Source organism: Halichoerus grypus, chromosome 5 (genome assembly GCF_964656455.1).
Source record: "Halichoerus grypus chromosome 5, mHalGry1.hap1.1, whole genome shotgun sequence".
NCBI lineage: Eukaryota > Metazoa > Chordata > Mammalia > Carnivora > Phocidae > Halichoerus > Halichoerus grypus.
In genome coordinates this window covers 147355646-147369603 of record NC_135716.1, presented here as the reverse complement: position 1 = coordinate 147369603, position 13958 = coordinate 147355646, and the positions used below count along the sequence as shown (strand labels likewise).

Below are 13958 nucleotides of genomic sequence, written 5' to 3'. Positions count from 1 at the left end.
GGAGACGAACCATGAGAGACGATGGACTCTGAAAAACAAACTGAGGGTTCTAGAAGGGAGGGGGGTGGGAGGATGGGTTAGCCTGGTGATGGGTATTAAGGAGGGCACATTCTGCATGGAGCACTGGGTGTTATACACAAACAATGAATCATGGAACACTACATCAAAAACAAATGATGTAATGTATGGTGATTAACATAACAATAAAAAATTTTTTTAAAAACTTCCAGAATTTTAAATATTTGTAGGTATCCTTTTCATTCTCAAAAATGTCCAGGTTGAGTGAAAAATTACATACTCATCCTACTTACAGATAAGGTTGAAGATACTTTGCTAGAGAAAGCAAATAAAATACATACCATCAATAATGAAGACTTAATTTTTAAAGATAATTCAGTTGAGTATGGTGATTAACATAATAAAAAAAAAAAATCTGAAGAAAAAAAAAATAATTCCGTTGAATTTTTAGGACCCCCGGGGGTGGGAGGGTGGGAATCTCATACACAGGAAAAAATTCTGAGCTCCAAACTGTACTTTATTAATCATCACAATACAGACTCATTGGTTACTACATAAACACATCTGAGAAGGCATTAGCTCACTAAAGTGTTCTAAAGTACACCCTGTGCTGATTAGTATACTAATACGATACAGCTAAGTGAGAATGGAAAAAGCCATCCAAATTGCCAATTCACTCATCAAGCAAAAAAAACCAAAGTGTTTTCAGCTTGTCTCAGTAAAAAAGTTTTTTTCCTGAAAATTGATCATTTTAGATCAAAAAGAAATCACAGATACACAACACACACAATGAATGCAGAGAGAAAAAAATTTGAAAGGCATAGTAAAATGGTAATAGTGATTAGTTCTGAATAATGGGATTATAAATTATTTTTACATTCTTCGTTATACTACTCTATATTCTCTGAAAATTTTTTATAAGAAGTATTTCCTATTTTTTTTTAAGGTTTTATTTATTCATTTGAGAGAGACAGAGACAGAGCACAAGCAGGAGGAGCAGCAGAGGGAAAAGGAGAAGCAGACTCCCCAAAGGACCTGGAGATCATGACCTGAGCCGAAGGCAGACGCTTAACCATCTGAGCCACCCAGGCGCCCTAAGCATTTCCTATTTTTATAATTAAAATAAAACAATAAAGGTATTTTCAATTTGAGGAAAAATACAAAAATCCCTAAATTTGAAATCAGTAGTCAAAATTGCCTATGAATTTTTAGCATCTAAATTAATTTTTTAAGGTTTTTTTATTTATTCATTCGAGACAGAGAGAGAGAGAATATGAGCAGGGGGAGAAGCAGAGAGAGGGGGAGAGAAGCAGGCCCCCTGCTGAGCAGGGATCCCGATGCAGGGCTCGATCCCAGGACCCTGGGATCATGACCTGAGCCGAAGGCAGACGCTTAACCATATGAGCCACCCAGGCACCCCTAGCATCTAAATTAATTTTTAAAGGAAAACTTTTAAACTAAAGTTGTCAAAATAAAAATCTGACCTTTTATTATTTAAAAGCAATTATTTATTGATTAGCTATATAATAAATTCTTATTAGCTGCCACAAAGTAAAATATTCATAAACTAAGAATTCCTTCTAAAGAGTCAGTAGCTATTTATTACTACTCTGAAAAAAATGTCAAGTGCTTATAAATAATAGATATTAGAAAGCAAATATAGTTTTGAAAAAAAAATACTCAAGTTTTGAGATAGACCTAGATTCAAAGTCCATTCCACTTCTTCTTAGATGATCTTGAACAACTTATTTGACCTCTTTAAAAAGCCTGTCTCCTTGGGGAGCCTGAGTGGCTCAGTAGGTTAAACGCCTGACTTAGGGTCAGGTCATGATCTCAGGGTCCTGGAATCAAGCCCCACATTGGGCCCCATGAAGCTCCCCGCTCGGCAGGGAGTCTGCTTGTCCCTCTGCCCCTCCCCCTGCTTGTGCTCTCTCTCTCTAACAAATAAAAAATAAAATAAAAAGCCTGTCTCCTCATCTATAAAGTGCTAGTAATATCTATTTCTCATAGGTCTTATATGAGTTAAATTAATTGAAATAAAGACATGGCTACCTGTTTCCTAATATCCTTTCTTCTCTTCTTTCGGAACAGTACCCCTAAGCTTTACCTGGACATGTGGACACCTAGCTAAAGCTACATTTCCCAACCTCTCTTACAATCCCAGTTCTCCTCAATGGAATAAGAAAGGAAATAATGTGTCCAACTCCAGGTTCATGCACCTATAGGGAAGAAAAATGCTTTCTACCTCCTAGCCCTTCTTCTAGCTTGCCAGAATGCAGATATGGTAGCAGAATATGGAGCAGCTGTCCAGATTGAGAGATGGAAAACATGGTTGAGAATAAAAGAATGACAAGAGAAAAAGGGCCTAGGTCCTGGATGCTATCATGAAGATGCCATATCAGCCCTATACCACTTACCCTACCTGGACAGTTGCTTAAGGGAGATAAACTCTCTCTTGTTTAAGTCACTGTGATTTTGGCTTGAACCAATATCCTAAATAATGTGACAAAGAAAAAAAAAGAGCTGTTATTTTTATTAAGAAAAAATCATTTAAAGTATAATAAACTTCAGTAAGAAAAAAGTTATTACAAAAGTCTTGCATACTATTCCATCCTAAGGCAGGCTGCATTATAATTCTCAATCATTTATTCTCCTCTTATCAAAGTATTAACATCTCTGCCTGTTGCCATGTGACTTGTAGTGCCTCTCTCTGGCAAGTACAACTCTACAGTTCGCTTGGCCATGTGACTTACTCTGGCCAGTGAAATAAGAGAAACTTCCAGTTCCAAGTAGAAGTTTTAAGAGCTATTGTATTTTCCATCAACTCTTGCTCTTTTCTCTCTACCAAGAGAACAGTATGTCACAAACAGGGGGTGCTCTTTCAGTGTGGATCCTAGAATGAAAAAGAATCGTGGAGTAGAACCATAGCTAATTACTAGGGAACCTATAAGGTGAGCAATAATTAAACTTTTGTTATTGTAAGCTACTGATGTTTTGGGTTACTTCTTATTGCAATATAATCCAGCAAAACATAGAGGTAATCTAATACCAAAGAATACCAGGTAATTAAAAAAAAGAGGAGGAGGTCCTGGTTATTAGGGAAATTCATAGGTTAGTAAATAAATGTCAAGAATTGCTTCATATGGAATTTTTAGTTTCATTTTTGGGGGCTTTGTGGGGGGTAGATGCTACATCATAGGACTTCAAGAGACCATGATTCTATAAAGCACAAAAGGAACTGAAACTTTAGAGTTAGGCTTATTGTAAATGGTTACAGTACAATGTGGGGGAAAAGGGTAAAAATAAAGAGATTAACTTCTAAAACATGACGCTTATCTTTTTTCTGTTAATCACAAGGTCATACGATAAAGAATAACCAGTGAATAATATATGAGAAAGAATAACCAGTGTATAAATTAACAAAATGAAGAGGGGAGTGGGTACGAATATAAAGGAGTAACATGAAAAATCTTTGTGATGGAACATTTATCTTAATTGTTGTTACTTACATGAATCCTGATAAAACTACACATGCATAAAACTACATACATACACACACACACAAATACCTATAAAACCGATGACATTTGAATAAGGCCTGTGAATTGTGCCAATGTCAATTTCCTGGTTTTGCTATTGTACTACAGTTACATGAGGTATTACAATTAGGGACAACTGGGTAAAAGGTATATGCCACCTCTCTATAGTACTTTTTGCAACTTCCCATGAAAAGGTGGTATTGGAGACCATTACGAAGTAGAGAGGTAGCAATCCAGACAGGAAGAACACTGTGTATAAAGGCAAGCAGATACAGAAGTCTAGGTAATGAAAAGGAGACAATGGAATAGACTATTTTTCCAAATAAACCACCCTAAATCTTTTTTGTCTTGCTCTCTCTAAAAATTTAAGAAAATGAGTAACAATTCAGTACTAGTAGACATAAAAAAAAAGTTATAAAAAAACAAGTGTCATTATGCACACAATTTTCCATGTAAGTATTTCTGACATATTAACACACAAAAATTCAGCTACTTAGAATACATCCTTCTAATACTCCATTTTCAAGAGAACCGAGGAACCAGAAGGGGAACTAGCCCTGACATACTTTCAACTACTCCATCACAACCACAACCACCAACTCCTTTAATAATGGAACAGCAGCTCCAAAGACTAAAGTTACAAATGAATACAACCAGAAAAGCCTATGCATTTAGACACATATGTTTCCTCAATGTGAATGGATTGCAAAGTAGACTAAAATCTTCTGACAGTCTTGTGATGTCTAAAACAGACTTGTGTATTTCAAAATACAAAGGAAAACATGATAAAAACGAATAGTAAACAGAAGAATGAAAAAATAAAAAGGAGCAATCCAAACTGACAAAAGAAACAGCAATCTGAAGATGTCTGAAGAGTCAAAAGAATGTCAGTAATAAGGAACTTTAGAAAGGAAAAAAGCCCTGAAGCTGAGTAGAGGAAAAGCTGACGAGAAGGAGCACAAGGAAACATAAGCAGCCATCTGGGCAGTTCACTTAAAGAATGCACAGTACTGGGGCGCCTGGGTGGCTCAGTTGGTTAAGCGTCTGCCTTCAGCTCAGGTCATGATCCCAAGGTCCTGGGATCGAGCCCCACATCAGGCTCCCCGCTCCGTGGGGAACATGCTTCTCCCTCTCCCTCTGCCTGCTGCTCCGCCTGCTTGTATTCTCTCTCTCTCTGTCAAATAAATAAATAAAATCTTTAAAAAAAAAAAAAAAAAGAATGCACAGTATTAACCCTCAGCTCTGAGTCACAACTCATTTAATAATTTAATAAACATGTACTAGATGCCTTCTAGGGACAGAGCAATAGGTTTAGGTATCTGGGGTTATAAAAATCATACAGGGCTCCTGCTCCCAAAACAGCTTATCCTCTACTTAAAGTTGCAATGTTCTATTCTGCAAACATGCTAACATCTCATGTTTGTTCCATAACAAACCATTACAAATTGGTAACATAGCAGGCAAAAACCTAGGAATACTCCAAGAACAGTATTGTAAAGAAAGCTTTCAAAATCTAGATCTAAGAATATATTTGCTTTGGAGAGGATCAGAAATGAAAGGTAAAGGTACTTTAAGTAGACAAAAGGATTTCAAGAGATGACATAGCTGTATCCCACTGAAAAACAATGGGCATAAACAGACCATATTAGCAACTCAGGCCAATAATGAACCAGCTTTTGTTAAATCCAGTTCAACCTGATCAAAAATCTAAGTGGCAGTCGGGCGCCTGGGTGGCTCAGTTGGTTAAGCGACTGCCTTCGGCTCAGGTCATGATCCTGGAGTCCCTGGATCGAGTCCCGCATCGGGCTCCCTGCTCGGCGGGGAGTCTGCTTCTCTCTCTGACCCTAACCCCTCTCATGTGCTCTCTCTCATTCTCTCTCTCTCAAATAAATAAATAAAAATCTTTAAAAAAAAAAAAAAAAATCTAAGTGGCAGAGTGACAAAGAATGAACACAAAGAGTAGCTTGGTCTCTCATCAGAAGATAGCAAGCCCTATACATGCCAGTCTAGACAGCCCAAAATAAAATCACTGGGAGAAGCATTATCTTTAAGTATGACTAATATATGAATTTATAAAAATTCAAATAAGGAAGAAATGAAACAAAACTATCTCCTGCATTTGTATAGCACTTCACCTTTTACAGAGGACAGTAACAACCTCACCTCTCAGGTCCTTTCTCTACACTAACCCAGATGATCACATCAATTCCTATTATTCAATACCACACTTATGCTGATGACTATCAAACTGTTATCTTTACTTCAGACCCCTTCTCTGAACTCCAAACTTTTATATTAATCATCTACATTTCCACTTGGCTATCTCCCAAACATCTGACAGACATACGATTTTTTTTCTCTAAAAACCCATTCCTCCCCCACCACCAACCACCTAAGGTGCACAAGCCAAATACCTGAGTCTGCCTACCTCTCACTCTTTTCAATCCATCAGCAAGTCCTATTAACTCTAATTCCAAAACATACATTGAACTTATCCACCTCTCTCCATATCTCAGTCCGTATCTTGTCTTTACTTTTGTAATAAACTTTTATCTACCCTCTCTGCCCTTATTCTTACTTCTCCATATGGACTGTAGAGTGGTCATATACAAATATAAATCAGGACAATAATATTCACCTGTTTAAAAACCTCAATGCCTTCTCATTTGACAAAAAATAAAATCCAAACTCTGCCATGGCTTAGAATCCCTGCATGATCCAGCTTCTGCTCACCTCTCCAGCCTCACTTAGGGCCACTAACTTCACTCTGATATTTCAGTTCTTCTAAAAGAGCAAATTCTGTCCCAATTCACAGCCTTTGCAGGTGTCATTCTCTCTTCCTGAAAAGCACAGCTGGTATCTTCATTTTCTTTAGGACTTAGCTTAAGCTATGTTACCCACTCCAAGACTTTTTTGGATCATCATAAAGTAGGTCCTCTTCTCTTTTATTTTCTACCTCAGCCTTGCTTGTTTCCTTCAGAGACCTTAATACAACTTGTTTTAATTTTGTCTGTGTGGGGTTTTTTGTTGTTTTTTTTTTGTGGCCCTCACTATAAGATGAGCTCCATGAGAGCAGAAGCCCATACTTATCTTGTTCACCATCATATCCCCAATACCTAGCACAGTATCTACATATGGAAACCCTCAATAAATAGTAGTTGAATGAATGATTATTAATGAAATTCCTTCTTACAGTAAATTCTCAAATATTGCTGGGAATATAAATTCATTCATTCAACATTTTTTGACAACCTACTACTTCCCAAAGACTGAGCTAGGCACAGTGATACATAGTCCCTGCTCTCAAGGAGTTTATTGTCTAGTACAGAGAGAAAGGAAAAGGTAAGCAAGTCATTTTTTCCTCAACCTCTTCTGAGAACCTTCCCTCCACCTCCCAACATGAAAAAACACCTGGTCCTCTCCTGAAGACAAAGTCAGATACGTCTTTTCTCAGAATGTTACCTTCAACTCCCTACTTTAAATGAAACTCAATCTCTTACTTCCCTTATAGCACTCTCAAATAGTACAGTTTTAACATCCAGCCTATCTCAGGGTCCAGAAATGGGAATAAACTCCTCTTTGACTACCTCTGCAGCTTGTAGTTACATTACTCAACTTTTTGTTTTAAAAACAAAACAATGGGTGATGGGCATTAAGGAGGGTACTTGTTGGGATGAATACTGGGTGTTATATCTAAGTGATGAATTTCTAAATTCTACTCCTGGAACCAATACTATACTATATGTCATCTAACTTGAATTTAAAAAGGGGGGGCACCTGGGTGGCTCAGTCGGTTAAGCGTCCATCCAACTCATGATCTCAGCTCAGGTCTTGACCTCAGGGTTATGAGTTCAAACCCCACAGTGGGCTCCATGCTGGGCGTGGAGCCTATTTAAAACAAACAAACAAACAAACAAAGCTCTACTCTTTTGAGGTTCTTACCTTTCAACAAAATTACTCTCTCGTCTTCCTTAACATTGGCATCTTTTGGTTTCGGCAACTGACTCACTGTCTTCCTCTCTACTCTGAATCTCATCATCAATGGATTACTTCACCATAGACTTAAACAACCCATCCAACAACCTGGCTTCTTACTTCCTAGACCGCTTAACTCCAGTGGTCACTGCAAAACATGGAGTTATACATATGGTATGGCTCAGTAACTCTCTTACTCCTATGGTAACATCCTTCCTGGCTCTTCTACCTTTACCTGCACCCGCTCTTCCTCCTAAATTATACTTCGAGCATCTTGTTCTCCAGACATAATGTCTTCTTTCAAGTTATCATCCTCTGCCTCCATAAGACCTCTTATTTTGACCCTTTCATTTTGACTTTGAACCACCAGACCCTCTTTTACTATACTTTCCTTCTTATCCAGTTTAGATACAATGATGTACCATTTCAATAATATTCTTGTCAATAACCTGAATTCTCTTACTCCTCTTGTCTTTTGGTCACACCAATACAGCAAAATCCCAAACCTGGATGAACCCAACTACCCTCTTTTCTTTGAGGCTGCAACTGAGAAAGTCACTCAACAGGACAGACTGGTATTACTATAAATTCATGATCACTACATTAGTTTGCTAGAGCTGCCATAAAAAAGTACCACAAACTAAGTGGCTTAGAATAACAGAAATTTACTGACAATCTCGAGGCCAGAAGTCCAAAATCAAGGTGTTGGCAGGGCCAAGGTCCTTCTGAAGGCACCAGGGAAGGATCTGTTCCTGGCCTCTCTCCTACTTCTGGTAGTTTCTTAGCTTGTGGCAACATAACTCCAATCTTCACATGGCATTCTCCTTATATGTCTGTGTCCAAATTTCTGCTTCTGATGAAGACATCAGTTGTACTGGATTAGTGCCCCACCCTATTCCAGTATGACCTCATCTCAACTAATTACATCTATAATGATTATTTCCAAGCAAAGTCACATTTTAGGACTTCAACATATGAATTTGAGTGGGAGAGAGACACAATTCAACCCTTAACAACTGGTAACCTCAATTCTTTCTGGCAAACCTACTCTTCAACCCATTCTCCACAGCAACTATTTCAGGGAGAAATGTGAACTTTGGGTGGACCAATCAGAAAAATCTCAGTTCTTTTGTGGGAGCTCTCAGAAAAGAGATTCTCTTTTCCATGGTACTAGTAGTTATAAAGTATATAAGCCTGAAGCTTTACAATCATCTTAGTGCTACAACGGAAAGCCTGCCTGAGACTGGAACCAAGATATGAAGAAAAAACTGAGAAGTAATATCATTGAGACCCTAACACATCTGAAGCCAGCTCTACTCCCAGACCTATCAACTATATAAACATATTCCCTTTCCACTTAAGAACTGGCGTTTCCTATCATTTGCATAAAAAGGTTCTGATATAGCAATAAAACTGGCTATAAAGTGAATTTTATACACTTCTTGACTGGCTTTCAGAAAAATACAGCTCAAAGAATAAAGCAACAGAAATCTCTGCTATTTCAATTCTTTTCATACTAGAGACCTAATATTTAAAAAAATATCCACACAACCTTACTTTGTTTGTCTCGAGTATAATTTGAAATAAACACCATTTCTTAAACTTCTTAAAGTGAACTAAGAAAACATGCATGTTTGCATGTTTATTAGTTGTTTGTTCATTTCTAAAATAGCAAAGAATTTGGTAAAAAGAAGTTTCATTATGGTGACTTACAAAAGGGAGAGAGGGTAAACCCTCACAGTCTACCACTGACACTCAGTTGGGTGGGATGATTAATAGCTCAGAACTAACAGATTTGATTAGTAAAAGTTGGCCCATAGTTATCAAAGGCAAACAAACATGCTGAAATTTAATAGAGACATATGAAGAGTAGCTCATTCAGTAGATTTGCACAAATAAAACAAAAAAAAATTCACAATTAATGGGGAACCAGAGACTCAAAAGAATGGGGTACCAGAGACCCAGCAATGAAATGCTGCTTTTTAAAAAGGCAAGTTAAGGGGCTTCTGGCTGGCTGGCTCAGTAAGAAGAGCATGTGACTCTTGATCTCAGGGCCATGAGTGCCAGCCCCACATTGGGTGTGGAGCCTACTTAAATAAACACATAAATAAAAAATAAAAAGGTAAGTTAAGTCATAAAGTGAGAATTTAAATACACATTTTAAAATCATACATACACATACACAGTATATTACACCTTCATAATAAGTAACATATATTAAATCCTTATTGAGTATTTCTTATACACCAAGTACTAGTCTTAAGCACTTTACACATTAAGCCTATTTAACCTGACAAAGCATCTACTATTATATCCATTACAGATGAGGAAAATGACACATTAATAAACTGAGTAACTGAGAGTCATATACCTATTTAAATGTTGGAACCAGTATTCAAATCCAAGAAGTCTGATTGTAAGACTTTTTGCTCTTAATCATTCCTTTGCTTCTACCATCAATGCTGTTACTTTCACCATTATCTTACTAGTCTTTATCATCAATGTTGTTATTTTCATCATTATCTTACTAGCATCTTTCATATGCATTGTATCATTTGAACCTCCATAACACTCAGAGAGGTATTACCACATGTTCTAATTCTAAGACACCTTTAGTTGTAAGGGCCACCTATTTAACACAACTTAGTATGAAAATAGAGATAATTTAAAAGAACTTTTTTATTAACCCCAAATTATATACATTTATACATTTATCCACTCTTATTTCTCTAGTATCATAATCAATTAAGTCAAAGCAATGTCTTCTAGTTTTCACTGTACAAGTCTTCTGCCCCCTTGGTTAAATTTATTTCAAAGTATTTACTCTTTTTGATGCTACTACAAATGAAACTGCTTTCTTTTTTTTTCCTTAAAGATTTATTTATTTGAGAGAGAGAGAGAAAGAGAGCACACATGGGCACACATGTGAGTGGGAGGAGGCGCAGAGGGAGAGGAAAAGAATCTCAAGCAGCCTCCCCACTGAGCTCAGAGCCCAACTCAGGGCTCAACCTCAGGACCCATTAGATCATGACCTGAGACGAAACCAAGAATTGACCTCTCAACTGACGGAGCCACCCAGGCACCCCCAAAATTGCCTTTTTTTTTTTTTTCAAAGATTTGATTTTGGGGCAGGGACTGAGCCCCCCATCCGGCTCCGTTTCGTGGGGAGCCTGCTTCTCTCTCTCCTCGTTCGTTCTCTCTTGAGCTATCTCTGTCTCTCCCTCTCTCCAATAAATAAATAAGATAAAAACAGATTTTATTTATTTATTGGAGAGAGAGAGAGACAGAAATAGCGAGAGAGAACAGGAGCAGGGAGGAGAGGGAGCCCGACTCGGGGCTTGATCCCAGTACCCCGGGATCATGACCTGAGCCGGAGGCAGATGCTTAACCAGCTGAGCCACCAAGGCACCCCAACTTTCTTAATTTCCTTTGCAAACTGTTCACTGCTAGTAAAAATTGCATAAAAATGCAATCTTTTTTGTGTGTGTTGATTCTGTATCCTGCAATTTGCCAGATTTGTTTATTAGCTCTACCATTGTTTTTATGGAATCTTTAGAGTTTTCTACATATAAAAAAGCATGTCAAACAGTAGGAAGGGTCCTCAAAAAATTAAAAATAGAACTACCATATGATCCATCAATCCCACTTCTTCAGTGCTTATCCAAAAGAACTGAAATAGGTTCTCAAAGAGACATGCACTCCCATGTTCACTGCAGCATTATTCAAAATGGCCAAGAAGTAGAGAGAACCTGTGTATCAACAAATGGACTAAGAAAATGTGGTACACACAGGATTTCATTCATATGTGGAACTTAAGGAACAAAACAAACAAGCAAAGAAAAAAAAGAGACAGAGACAAACCAAGAAACACTTTTTTTTTAAAGATTTTATTTATTTGTCAGAGAGAGAGAGCACAAGCAGGGGGAGTGGCAAGCAGGGGGAGTGACAGGCAGAGGGAGAGGCTGGTTCCCCACTGAGCAAGGAGCCCGATGCTGGACTCAATCCCAGGACCCTGGGATCATGACCTGAGCCGAAGGTAGCCGCCGCTTAACCGACTGAGCCACCCAGGCGTCCCAAGAAACAGGCTCTTAACTATAGAAAACAAACTGATGGTTACCAGAGGAGAGGTGGGTGGGGGATGGGTAAAATAGGTGAAAAGGATTAAGAGTACAATTATGATGAGCACTGAGAAAGTACAGAATTGCTGAATCACTATATTGTACACCTGAAACTAATATGACACTGTATGTTAACAAAACTGAAATTAAAATAAAAAACTTAATAAAAAGAAAGAAAATGCAGTACATACATATAATGGAATATTGTTCAGTCATAAAAAAGAAGGAAATCCTGGGCGCCTGGGTGGCTCAGTCGTTAAGCGTCTGCCTTCGGCTCAGGTCATGATCCCAGGGTCCCGGGATCAAGCCCCGCATCGGGCTCCCTGCTCCGCAGGAAGCCTGCTTCTCCCTCTCCCACTCCCCCTGCTTGTGTTCCCTCTCTCGCTGTGTCTCTCCCTGTCAAATAAAAAAAAAAAAATCTTAAAAAAAAAAAAAAGAAGGAAATCCTGTATATGCTACAACATGAATGAAACATGAAGACATTCTAAGGGAAATTAATTCAGTCACAGAAGGACAAATACCGCATGACTCCACTTATATAAGGTATCTAAAGCAGTGAAACCCATAGAAGTAAGAAGTAGAATGGAAGTTGTCAGGGACTGGGGGAAGAGGAAAATGGGGAGTTGCTATTCAGTGTGAATAGTTTCAGTAATATAACATGAAAAGGTTCCAGAGAGCTGCTGTACAACATTGTGCTTACACAGTTAACAATACTGTACTATTCATTTAAAATTTTGTTAAGGAGGTATATCTCATGTTATGTGTTATTTACCACAATAAATTTTTTTAAAAATCATGTCATTGACAGAGATGATTTTATTTTTTCCAATTTGTATGCTTTTTATTTCTTTTTTTTTTTCCTTGCCCAATTGCGCTACCTAGAATTTCCATTACTATGTTGAATAGATATGGTAAAAGCAGGCATGTTCATCTTGCTCCTCATAGTAAGAAAAAAGCTTTCTTCAGTCTTTCAACACTTAGTATGATGCTAGCTGTGGGGTTTTATATATGGCTTTTATCATGTTGAGGAAGTTCCCTTCCATTGCTAGTTTATCGAGTATTTTCATCATGAAAGGGTGTTGAATTTTGTCAAATGCTTTTCCTGCATTAATTGAGATGATCATGTGGGGTTTTTTCCCCTTCGTTCTATTAATGTGGTATATTACATTGATTCATTTTCATATGAACCGTCCTTGCAAGTGTTTCACTGTCTTTTCCTGGGAATAAATCCCTAAGCCAGGAAATAGAACGCATCCTTTTTCAGCCAAATGACTGAACCTTTGACTGGAAAAATATTGTCAACTTACCTATACTATAATGTGAAAAGATCTGTTGCTTTTCAATCCATAGTTTAGTAAAATACTAGCAGGGTGCTACTGTCAGCCACACATATTCCACCAATTTGTCATTTGGCCTACTTAGCACACTCCTCTCTTAAAATGCAAGTGTTGCTCTGGGGGTTGTCTACTGATCACTCATGCAGCCTCTGCAGAGAATTACCTACACCAGAAACTGTAATTGCTTAACCTCTATCTGGAAAGTACTAGGAATAAGAATTTCTACTGGAATTGGAGGAGGGGATAATTTTGGCGCATGGGTACTGAGATAATATTCATCCAGTCTCAATTTCAAGTGTTCTGTATAATTATTGGACCATTCATTTCAATTTCTAGTTGAGGAAATACAATAACTCCGGCTGGAGCACTTACACGAACAGTTGACTCGATAAGGTATTGCTGAGGGAAAGCAGCTAGGAAGGTTAGAGATATCCAAAATGATCTATTTTGCTTAAAATTCCTAATTTAGGGTCCATGGACTACTATACAAATACGCTTTATACTATATAGTCTATGTGATTCAGTAGAAAACTCAATGCATTAACATACTAATATCGGTCATTTCCCATTTAAACAACTGTTCATCTATTATGAGTCATTGTACTAGGCACTTCTGATAGATGAACAAATAGGAACTCTGTTTGTCCTCCTGTCATTTAGCCTTAAGAGAAAAAAAGGAGAAAGAGAAAGAAATTATAACACAATGGCTAAATACAAAAATGTATTTAATGCACTAAGCTGACTGCCAGACAAATAAAGTATTCAAATAAACTGTACTTACTATCGTTATTACCAGGCAAAAACAAAGTACAGAGAGAAACATACTGGGGAAATACAAAGTTGAAAATTCATGCATTTAGACATTTGTTGTACATCTATATGCCTAGATACTGGGAATACTAAAAACAGACAGTAACAATCCATTGTGATAAATGCAACAAGAGGGAGCAAACACAGTTGCTATGGAATCA

The 13958-nt window shown here is 37.6% G+C and overlaps 1 protein-coding gene across 4 annotated transcripts in view; it reads right to left on the bottom strand.

The window, feature by feature from the left end:
* Positions 1-13958, bottom strand: part of EPS15 (epidermal growth factor receptor pathway substrate 15) — a 140589-nt gene that overhangs the window by 111402 nt on the left and 15229 nt on the right. The window lies entirely within an intron of this gene.